Genomic DNA, 12,277 nt, shown 5'->3' with positions numbered 1-12,277 from the left:
GACCCGGACGGATGAAATTCCGGCACGGTTCCGTCCCGTCTCCGTTCCGTTGTAGTGTGAATAGACCTTTAATCTACGCAACGTCTTACACGAAGGTAGTAAACAATCTATCACACAATAACGTATTAATAAGTTTTGCACAGTAATTTGCCGCAATCAAAAAATGCATTCGTAGAAAATGGTCCTATCAAACTAAATTATTTGTGACGTAGCAAGTCAGTTTTAGTTTATTGTTATACTCATGTTATATCAATCGAAATCGAGTACTTGTTAAATAGTTTGAGCGCAGCGAATAGTAATTATACTTCAATTTTTGTAAACAGCAGTAGATTCTCATTAACATTATATAATTATATTCTGCAATGACCGTTATTACAGCTCCAATGTTGATGCTTCAAGAAATATATAATAAAATAAATTACTATCTTAAAAAAATGCATAGCAAATAACCTATAAATTTGATTATCTACCTATGTTTAAAATTATTAAGACTAATCACATTTTAAAATTATTTATTTAATTTTAACATTGAAAATGATTAAATTGAAGTCTACAGGTTTTGAAGTGCATTTTTTTCATCGAGTGACAAAGGAAAAAAATGATTATTGATTACATAAAAACGTTTTTAGCTAGAAAATCATCGTGTATTACTTAAGAACAACAGACCGAAAATTACAAAAAAAAAAAGGTCATCTACACCCTATCCTGATTATAACTTACTGAGATATATGAGTAGATAACGACGTCGTATGTATTTTCAGTTCAGTATTAATTTTTTTCCCACACCACTGGGTCTCTCCGGATCAATCTCGGAACCAAAATCTGTCATCTAACATCAATAGCCATTTTAACGTTCACTTCGGGAAACAAAAAAAAAAACTAAATATAAGAACCAAAATTACTGTTAATATGTTGTGTGCGGCGCGTGCCAACAGCAATTCGATTGTTTACTTCTATATTTAGTGAAATTTTTTGAAAAACATTCGACGAAACTCGATATAATTCACTATCTTACTATATCGCTTTGTATGTATATATATACAATAAAACCTCAATAAGACGGAACTCCGGTAAGACGGAAACCCCGGTATTATGGTACATTTTTTTAGTTTCGTTTCAAATTACATATAATTAACTATCACCGTCAAAGACGGAAAAATGAGATGGTCCCAAGGGGTTTCGTCTTATCGAGGTTTTACTATATATAATAATTATATGATCCAGAACACAGACTTGTACACAGTGCGCGGATTGGTATGACGAAAAAGTACCAACTATTTAATACGCAGTACCACGTGCATTACCTACTGATAACGTTTTAAACTCGTTTTATTTCTTACAAATTATTTTTATGTCCTTCAACATACTATTTTTTGTTTAACCATTATAATATTAGTGTTTTCCGACTCTCCTCATATATGCATATACTCAAACGCAATAATTTTTTTTAGATCTTCATGGGCTATGGTTGTATGAACATCTATGTACATATTATACACAGCTAAATTATAACAGTCCCTTCGGTGGAAAATTTCAAACTAACGATGCACTTCCGATAATCATCGTAATTTTCGGTATACTCTCACATCCACTTACTTCAGTTTTTCATCATCTTCTCGCCCATTAATTTTCCATTGTTCGTACGCTCTTTCGGCGAAGTGGTTAACAATAACAATTCATCACTCACCGGTTCAAAATACTTATCCGTTATATATTGTTGCGATTAATTTTGTTTATCGTTTTGATTTAATTTATCTCAAAATTAATCACTCTCAACGGTTTATAATTTTTACAGTTACGACCCGAAACGTTCAAAGTTCAGAACTTTTAAGTTTGTTCGTTGTATTGTAATAAATTTAAGACGAATGCCATTATAGAAAAAAAAAACTCTATAACTTGTATGAATGGGAAAATACAAATGTTCGCCAAAATCAAACTTAATGCTTAAACTTTAAAAACTCGTTCGGAAAAGTTCTAAATTTAAGAGTTACATTAAACTTAATCGACAAAGGTTTTACCTTTCTTTAAGATGTCCAGAATTTTCCATATTAATGTCTGTAATTAGTAATTACAAATAATAGTAAAATATTTTTTGATCATCGATGTTTCCGAAATTAAATTAGGTATAACGTTTATTATTCAATTTTCTTATTTTAATAATAAATAAAGAAAATCCAATGACGTTTCCACGTCAATGTGTGTATGGGGAAATGTTGAAACTCTATAAACAAATTTTCAATAGATACAAAAATATATCTCATTTTGAATTCCAAAAATTTCGTATTGTCGTATCCAAAGTTAAAAAAAGTAAATACATATATTTATTGAATTAGCTGCTATTTTTTTTTTTTTTAATAAAAACTAAAAAGTTTATATTTTATTCTATAATCTGGACTTTTAATTAGTTTAAATGCTGCTATAGGTGAGGTTCAATTAAATTAAATTATTTGTTACTGAATTATATTCTCAGTAGAATTATTTATACGCATACATGATTATTTTGTTTTAAACCATTTCGTTACTCTAATCACACCAATGAACAACGACCTATATACATAGTTGTAAAATAATCCCGTTTACAAAATAAATAATATTTTAACTACACATTAATCATTTATTAAATTCAAAATGTAAGGAAATGTACTCTATATGAAAAATAATTTTAAGAAAAATGTGTTTATATTTATGAAGTCAATGTGATTGTATACCAAGCTAGGTCATTAAACTGAAAATACTTATAAATAATTAACAAGATACTAGTTCAAAATCCGATTTTTATATCTAGACAATTTCTGAAAAATTTCGTATTCAGAAAATAACTATAAATCAGAGTTACAGTTTAAAAATTAATAAAACTAACAAATCATTAGTACAAGTATAAAATAAAGTATAACATGTAATTTATTCGATAAACTTTGTGTGTCAAAACGACATCAGATTATAAAAAAAAAAATTTTCAAGAATCTTTTTTAATCGATCGTTGAAAAGATAGAATTGCTTTTTAAGAACATCATCCTGCGTGTAATACTTAGAATATACGTTATCGAACAGAGAAAAAATTATATAGTACGTTAAAATGGAATGCTTCGTTCACTTCGCTATTTCTAGCTCGCTTTAATATTCAGTTATATGATTTATTTTTCACCCTAATTTTTAAAATATATGTAAGCAATGTACACATTTACAACATTGATTTCGTGAAAACAAAGATATTAATGACACGCAGTTTCCAGTCTCGGTGCAATAATTTCGTTTCGTCCATTACCAAAACATTATTCCTCCGAATACAAACTTTTACGTGGTTTAGTTCTTAAATATCATCTTTTCCAAACAAAATGACTACGATGTTAATGGGAGGCTCTCAGAGTCATCGCGAAACGGATGGCAATTAATGTTATGCCGTTAATCAATATATTCGGTCGATATCCAATTTCCCGTTTTTTAACGCCAAAAACTAAAAAGCGATGAGGGAGGGGTGGTATAAGTCAAATCTTTCAAACCCGGTTACCGATCAAATCGTTTAGTGAACAAACTACAGTGGTTATGAGTACGTGTGAAGCTCTCTTCGACCGAAACACTATTAGTTTGATTTGTGGGGTATGGAGATGGGGCACGATTATCGTATTTCGTGTTCTGATGATCGCACATTGGATCGTGACGAAATGTAGAATTTCGGTGTACAAGTAACGTTCACGTGTCATGCAACGAAAAACTTTATGCAAAAATGTATTTACAACAATTTCAACCGAATATATAAATACTGTTCGCACGAAGAATCTCGTACATACGACTCTACTCTTTGTTTCGCCCGCAACTCGTGAAAAGTATTATGAAATAGAAGGCCGTGTTATGCTTGTGTTTGATACTTGCATTGTAATCGCCTCGGGATCGGTAATTTTGGATTAAAAATAAAAACACAGAGAGATTTAAGTGAACTCGGCGTTGTTAAATTCATCTTAAAAAAAGAATTGCCGTAAAAAAAAAAATATTCACTTCGACGCACACATACACATTATTTCAGATTATTATTCGTCTTGAAAAACTTAAAATACATAGACAATACACAGTCAACATAGATGTATAAGTATATATGTGTGTGTGTACGTTGAAACGTAAATAATATTATCGGCGGTTCGTTTAAGCTTGACTTGGGAAACTCTAAAGATCTCTCGAGTTTCGTTAAAACTTCGCACGAAAATTCGAATCTTTATCCTTTATAATCGCGGTATATCGGAGAAAAAAAAAAAAGAAAGAAAAGTTTACCATTTTTTGCGGTTCGATGCACCTAGCTCCGACTCGCTGACACGTCGAAAACTTTTAGCCCGAAACAAATGGTATTTTTTAGACGCTGATTAATCGGTTCCGGAACGCGCCGGGTCGGAATTACTATTATATTGTGTGCGCGAGGCCACTCTTGGACGACGTTCGTTTTATTACCAACAATATTATTTCGTCGTGCGGTCCCTCGCAACAGGCCGTACACAAAGGAAACGTGTACACGCCCGCACGCTTGCCGGAACGTCGACGGAGTGGTCACGTGATTTACGGCTGTCGCGTGCATCCCATCGGTGACGGGCGCGGGGCAACCAACACGTTATTCGCTCGTGCTTTTACCGTTCGTCGGAAAAACGTCGCACGCCCGACCAGCCGACGGATCCGTCGCGACCTGTTCCCGTTCGATACGTTCATACCGCGCACGCAGAACCGTCTTCGGAAGGGCCCGCAAGCGCACAGAGCTTATTGGACCCTTTTAGAAGCAAAAGTACGACCGTTGTTTAGCATTACTAACCGAATTTCAAATCATAACAGGAATTCGAAGCGATATTTTCAGACCTACCTTTTCGGTCGGAAACGTATCAACGGTATTGTTTAATCACGAAAATACAACAATAAATAACCTTGTAGAGCCGCCTGTCACTGTGCGTCGATAAATTATTAACATATATCGCTAAAGAAGTGATCGTCGTGCTTTTATCGTTTATAGTTCGAGTCGAATATTGTTTGGTATTATTTTCAAATAAACGTACCGGTCATATTCAAGACCAACGCTGTAATAAACGCATTTGTCAAATATCAATTTTATATCGACACGATCAGTGGCGTACGCAGGATTTTTCAATGGGGGCTTGAAAATGAATAATCGCTCAAATGTCACCAGATTAATTTTGAAAAATAAATATATGGGTAGTGGATACGGTCGTCCGACTATAATTTTGTATGTAATTCCGGACCGTCGGAGTCCGACACAATCGTTTCGTGCTTACAATAGATTTCATCATGGTCGGTATGGCGGATTTATTTACCGTTGACCCATCGGCACGACGACAATTTCCGCACTTAGGTCTCGTCATTATGTTAATAAAATTGGAATAACTTGTAATCCGTTGCTTTGCGAGTTTTGGAGAAAAGAATCAATATTATGTAAACGAGCTATCATCAGTATTCATCACTTTACCATAATATTAATAAGTAAACCCACCATGGATTCCTGAAGAACGCAATGATGCATTTATAACTATGCATTTACTCGTATATTCTTTGAATCCTAAAAATATGCATTTAAAATATCAACCCATAAAATATACTAAAATACGCAAAATTAAATTGTAATATTTGATTCTGCACCTTGGTATTTTAGTAATCATACAATCCATAAAGATCAAAATATTCCTACTTTTCACACCCTCGCTTCAGCACATTATAAAAAATTTCATTGTTATACAAATAATCATCCAAACCCACTAATTTCAAACTTCTCCTCTAAGACTCCCCCTGATAACTCTCTCCATCGACTAAAACGCAATTGGCCTCGTGATTTACTTCGCTAAATAAATTAATAAAAAAAATAAAATAAAATAAACAGTTAGGAGTAGTGCCGATGGACACTTTACTCAAGCCTCCAAACCTTGTGCATAAAAAAAAAATATCAAATTTACTTATTTTTTTAGCGTATTACAGATTTTAAATACATATTTATATTTATTTTAATTAAAAAAAAACAATTATTTGATTCAGAAGAACATCCAGGTTCACATTAAACTGATTCAATCGAAAAAATATGCAATTTCATAAATATTATAGCTCTTATTATCCTACTTTTATTGCAACCACGTGTATTCATATTTTTTCTTAGTATGATATTTACCGTAATAATTACTGTCTGATTACATTTTTATCATATTTTTCGAATATCATCTATAAATAGATATATCAACTGTGATGTTCCATTTATTTTATATTTCTACGTAATAGTGACCATTTAAAATTATATTTTAAATGGCAAAGGGTAAATAAAACATCTATCGAAAAATCAATTGGCTATTTTATTTATTTAAAATCTCCTAGGAATGTAATTGAAAAATTACGTGTATCCCAAGCAACAAACTGTAACACATTTTTTCAACAAAACCGTTATTACAAAATCACCAGTCAAAATTTAAAATCAATTAAAATAACATTGAAATTCTACTTTGAACACTAAAACAACTCAAAGTCGAACAATATGAGCATGTGTAACAACTGTTATAACGAATCCATAGCCCAGTGGAAATTCAAGCACATGTGCGGCTCCATCCGGTCTAATCTCAACGCCGGCACGTTTAAACCGACTTCTACCGCCGCCGCCACCGAAGACAAGAAATCCATGGACATTGTAAAGCCGAGGCACATTTGTGGCTCCAAGATCACTCTATGCAAAATGCTCCTATATTTTCCCAAACCGCAACCTAATAAGTACAAAAGGGAACTGTCGACCAAATGTTCAGCATCGAGTTCTCCTCAGTGCGTGGCCAAAAACGCGAATGACATATCGAATTCCAGGCACGTATGCGGTGGCAAAGACAGCATCTGCGAATTTCTAAGATCACAACCTGTGGCGCAGTCACTGTCGGACAAAAGTTTGAAAAGTATCCGATCGGCCAGTGTGATAGAAAAAACTGCCCACGACATAGCAAATTCGAAACATGTGTGTGGTGGAAAAGACAGTATTTGTGAGTTTCTCCGGTCGAAACCCGCTTCGAAACCTAGCTGTGAGAACACCGCGAAACCCAAGTCTCCAGGACCATGTGGGAACACTGCGAAACCCGAGGTTCCGGCATCCAACTGTGGGATTGCTGTGATACCCGAATCTCCTGGAGTGTGTGAGCATGCTGCAAACCCCGAGTCAGCAATCAGATCAATCACCATTGATAATCTGGATATCATCTTCAATTTGAACGTTTCCAGAGAAGAGAAACAATACCAACCTACTGAATCAGATTTAAATTCGAGCGGTTTCAAGCAAAAAGAACACGATCAGCGTACAGAGCTTGAAATTAATTCGAGCGGCCTTAAACAGGAGAAACACCATCCACGTACCAAAACGAGATTTTTTTGCATGTGCGCGAAACAATCTAACAGCCCCGGCGGTCAATTTATCTGTGAATGTTTTTCAATGGCAGAGCCGTACATGTTGACGGGATATACATTGGGCAATATCGAGGAAGACGGCGGTGAGCAACAGCAGAAGAAGAAATCCTGTTCTCAACGTAGGCAACACAGTCACTACAAGACTAGGATTTCGTCGAAACAAGCTGTTCAACCCGTCAAATCCACCGACGTCGTATCTCACCATGGATCACAAGTGATCGGAACTCAGAACTCCAAGACCAGAAACCAAAATATATTATCGTGCAACTGCTGGTGTCATGACGACTGACCACTTTCCACCGTAACCATTTTCTCCGTGTTCTCATCTATTCACATCAACAAAAACTATATTATATTATCGAATTATATTATTTGCGTGGAGTAGTCTCCACGGAAATTATAAGATATAAAATTAAATTATAATATAAAAATGATATGAGAAATAAAATAAAATTTAAAAAAAACGGTGGTGACAAGACTGGCCTCAGGATGCTGTTGTTACACTTAGTGGTAAGATATTATGGACCTTCAATTACATCTATTCACCAGCTTGAGAGACACATACAGTTTGTTAAAACTTATCAGCATCGATTAATAAATAAATTATAAATGAATTTGCAAAGTATTCGGATAATTATTATTGTATTCACGCGCGAATAGCTTTTCTCGCAAACACATCGTGAATACTAAAACTGTCTGATATTCAAAGAATCAAAACTGTATGCAGGAAATCAAATCATAAGAAATCATATGGGGAGATTTGTAAAATCCAAAATACGAGTAGAATGTTAGTACAAGAATAAGAAAAACTATTCGCACGTGAATACAATAATAATTATCCGAAGACTTTGCAAATGTATTTATAATTTATTTATTAATCGATGCTGATAAGTTTTTAACTGTATGTGTCTCTCAAGCAGGTGAATAGATGTAATTGAAGGTCCATAATATCTTACCACTAAGTGTAACAACAGCATTCCTGAGGCCAGTCTTGTCACTACCGTTTTTTTAAATTTTATTTTATTTCTTATAGCCGTTCAGTAAGTGCCGTTTTAAACGATACCATTAAACTATATTATGCAATATAAATCATAAATAATAACAGTTCTTTCAATCTAAGGTGGTGATCACTCGTCGGCTGCTTACAAGCGTAACGTGTTTCCCTCGCTCATTTTTGTCGGTGCAGCAGATGTGATTAGTTCATCCGCAGCTGATGACACACTTCCTCACGTGACTGCGATCACGTATCCTCAAGAAAAATTCAATCAATATTCATATACCTTTCCTCATACAGAAATATTATTTTTTTTTTAATACACTATATCAGTGATATTATGATTATAATTTCAGTTTTTAGAAGTAACTGAATTTCCATCCATGCGACTCGTCCAGATATAATATGACGTATATTATTGTGGACTTGATAATAATTTGGTCGGATGTGATCTTAGCCACGTACTGCCATATTCCATTGACTGTCGATGAACTAATATTATTATCTTTAGCACTCACTAACCCTTGACGGAAATATTTAACCATGTTTGGCGAAAACTTTCGCAATGTTAATAAAGAAAAATGAATATTTTATATATAATAGTTCAAAAAATGTTAAAAAATTTAAATGTACGCTTATCGTGCTGATTTAATTCAACATTTACGTGAAGGTAACCTTGAACATAGAATTACGTTCATCGCTTGGTTGGAAACCCAATTGATCAAAAATCCTTATGTTTTAAATTACATTTTTTGGAGAGAGGAGTCTAAATTTACAAATAATGGAATTTTATATAAACAGAATCATTGCTATTTGGACGACCAAAATCCACATTTGACATTTGAGACCAATAATCAAACTGTGTGGAGAACGAATGTATGGTGTGATTTAATAAATGGTAAACTATTAGGGCCATACTTCTACGATGGAACTCTTAATGGAAGACAGCATAACGATTCCTCACAAAATTAGCTCCCAAATATTTTATATAACCTTCCACTAAACATAAGAGTAAATTTAATATTTCAACAAGATGAAGCTCCAGCCCAAAATGCAAATATTATTCGCAAATACTTCAATGAATATTTTCCAAATCGATGGATAGGGACTTAAGGAGCAGTTCAGTGGCCACCAAGATTCCAGATCTTACACCACTAGATTTCTTCCTATGGGGTCACTTGAAAATGATAGTATATGCCAATGTCTTCTTGATCTGAAAAACAAAATAGTTGCAGCATGTAATGAAATTACAAAGGAATAAATAAATAATTTGTATTTGCAGAAATACTGCTATTAACCGAGAATTTTTAATTCATATTGAGTATTGTTTACAGCACTATGGTGCACAGTTCAAACAATTTGTTAGATAAATAAAACTTTTATTAATAAAAAATTCAATTTTTGTATTTTTATTTTTATTATTACGTATTAATTATTATTAACTACGTATTTTATAATCTGCTATACCCGTGTAAATAACAGCAGATCAAATTGCTTATATTCGGTTATTTTTTAACTTGGAAAAGAAATTAAACCACTAAAATGCATTAAAAAATAAAAAATAAAATAATTTGTGGTCTAAAATGAGTCTACTTATTTGACATTACAATATATAAGCCAGCAAAAAAATCAGAATTGAAATAAATGAAGCCTGCACATATTTTTAATAATATAATAATAATAACTTTGTTGCAACAATTAACATCTTTACATATTAAAACAAAATAATAATATAGGTAGGTATATACATAAAATATAACTTAATACATTTTATATAAAAAAAAAAAAATTGACAATATTGCAGCACTCACAAAAAAGCAAGCTTGTGCTGGGAGAGCCAGTTTTTAAAAGAATGTATGTAAGATATAATTACTCTATTTAAATGATAATTAAAAGTATAAATTATATTAAATAACAGTAAAAGGAGTCTTAGACTAAAAACAAATATATAAAGATCATTAAAAGTAGTAAAAACAATATAATAAAGAGGTCAATAATAAAAGGCAATAACAAAAATTAAAAACAATCTAAATTTAATTTTTTTATATATTTTTTTAAAAGGAGAGAAAGATTCTTAAAATTATTTATATTAATATTAAATGAAACACATAAATGTAAGCCAATATAAAATGTACTTTTTTGACCAAAAACTTTAGTGTAATTTGGTAAGCATAGATTAATATTTTGTTCAAACCCAGTTTTATGTTCATGATCAAATATTGCTATTAAATGTTTGTGTTTATAAATCTATCTGAACAGACAAATAATAAATAAACTTGAAATTTTTTATATTTAGTGACTCATATAAAGTGATAGTTCTAGATTGAAAAGGTAAATTAAATAAATATTTGATAAGATAATTTATAGTAACTTTTAGTCTGGATAAATGGATATTATAGGTTCCTCCCCAAATTGATATACCATAAGAATAGAAAGATTGTACTAGGGATAAATAAATAATTCTTTTATAATAATTATTAAATATATATTTAGAATCTTTAAATATGTAGAAGAATTTACGTAAATTGTTATTTATAAAATTTATATACCTATCCCATTTTAGCCTATAATCCAGAATTAATCCCAGATATTTAATTTCTAATACATTTTCAAGATTAATACAATTATAACTGTAGGTTGAAGTGAGACTATTAAATTATTATTTGTAAAAATATTGGATGAATAAAATTCAAATTTATTAAATTTAGATTTTGTTAAATTCAATTTTAATTTATTCTTACAAAACCACCCATAAACGGTATTTAAAATATTATTAGATTCGTAATATAGATTATTAACTGTTGGATCAGATATTAAAATGGCAGTGTCATCGGCAAAACTAAATAATTCAATATTAATATTTAACCTACCACTTAATATCTAACCTACCATTTAATTCAACGGTAAATACTTACGGTTATTACTGTCAGGGTTACGTCAACTGTACATTCGTTTTTCCATGATGGTATCTGAAGTCACGTTATTCACTATGCGTGGTTAAATTACAAGGTTGAGTTTTTTCAATGTCAAACTATATTTTTTTGGTCTACTGATGTGTTTTTGAAAAAAATCGATTTCTTAAAATGTTATTAGCTATTATTTCTGAAAATATGTGCAAGTTATTTACATTTTTTACCATTTTTTATAGTATTGGTTTTTTAAGTGTTCAATACATGATTTTAACGGTTTTAAATAGTGTCATACATTTTACATTTTGAAACATGATATATTTTAAACATCGTAAGTGGGTTCCACAACAATTGTCGCCAAGAAGTATAAAAACGAATTTACGAACATGAAATCGATATATACACTTAATTAATGTATTTTTGTCGTTTTCGAGTAAAAATGTTTAACAAATAATTTAACTAAAAATGTTGTATTGCATTCGGAATATGGACATATAGTTAATGGTTAAGAACTATTGAAATTTAACTCCAGACATACTTCATTTCATTATCACTTTTATAGAACGTACGATTTTATAGCAGATTTCGTAACAAATGATAACTGCTACTTTGTTAGTACCTATATATTAAGTGGTGATTAATTTACATTTTAGTTGGGGCTTTACTTTTTTTTCAACTCGGCTTACAATAAACGAGTAAACTGTGGTGTTGGACGTATATTTACACCATACTTCAGATATTTTTCAAAGGACTCGAAAAATATTTGAAGGAGCCAAGTACCTATAACTCACTATATATATATATGTGTGTGTTTTAACCCACTCGTGTAATATTGCAACGCAACCAAATAGCAATAATTGGCTCAACGAACCCTCGCGATGGCATTATGGAAATCAGTTTGAATTTCGGATGACCTTTAGAAAAATTAAATCGTCAGTAAAATATTTAAGAACTTATGATTCTATAA

At 31.7% G+C, this 12,277-nt stretch overlaps 1 protein-coding gene across 8 annotated transcripts in view; it reads left to right on the top strand.

Moving 5' to 3' along the window:
* The window catches only part of LOC112681996, an 86,719-nt gene that overhangs the window by 58,337 nt on the left and 16,105 nt on the right, over positions 1–12,277 (top strand). The window lies entirely within an intron of this gene.

This window comes from Sipha flava, unplaced genomic scaffold (genome assembly GCF_003268045.1).
Source record: "Sipha flava isolate LNK unplaced genomic scaffold, YSA_version1 1_pilon_pilon, whole genome shotgun sequence".
NCBI lineage: Eukaryota > Metazoa > Arthropoda > Insecta > Hemiptera > Aphididae > Sipha > Sipha flava.
The sequence above is the reverse complement of the archived record's forward strand: the minus strand, read 5'-3'. Positions and strand labels throughout refer to the sequence as shown.